This window comes from Myotis brandtii, unplaced genomic scaffold (assembly GCF_000412655.1).
Source record: "Myotis brandtii unplaced genomic scaffold, ASM41265v1 scaffold123, whole genome shotgun sequence".
Classification (NCBI taxonomy): Eukaryota; Metazoa; Chordata; class Mammalia; order Chiroptera; family Vespertilionidae; genus Myotis; species Myotis brandtii.
In genome coordinates, this window is record NW_005354291.1 from 6555101 (window position 1) to 6555300 (window position 200).

The 200-nt window shown below is 66.0% G+C and overlaps 1 protein-coding gene across 1 annotated transcript in view; it reads left to right on the forward strand.

The window, feature by feature from the left end:
- RSPO3 (R-spondin 3) overlaps positions 1-200 on the forward strand; it is an 83966-nt gene that overhangs the window by 580 nt on the left and 83186 nt on the right. The gene's annotated exons all lie outside the window — the stretch shown is intronic.

The following is a 200-nucleotide window of genomic DNA, read 5'->3' on the forward strand; positions in this document are numbered from 1 at the left end:
AGTTCAGGCTCCGGGAGGGACGGCGTCTCTCACTCCTTCCTCCCCGCATCCCTCCGTGACCCGCAGACACGCGCGTGCCGCGGCCGGGCATCCCGGGTGCCCAGGGTTCTCCCGCCCCCGGTAACTTCAGGTTCGCGGAGAAGTCGGGTCTTTCGTTTGACCAGCTCTAGGGATTCGCGCTTTCCTTTCGAGACTCGGAC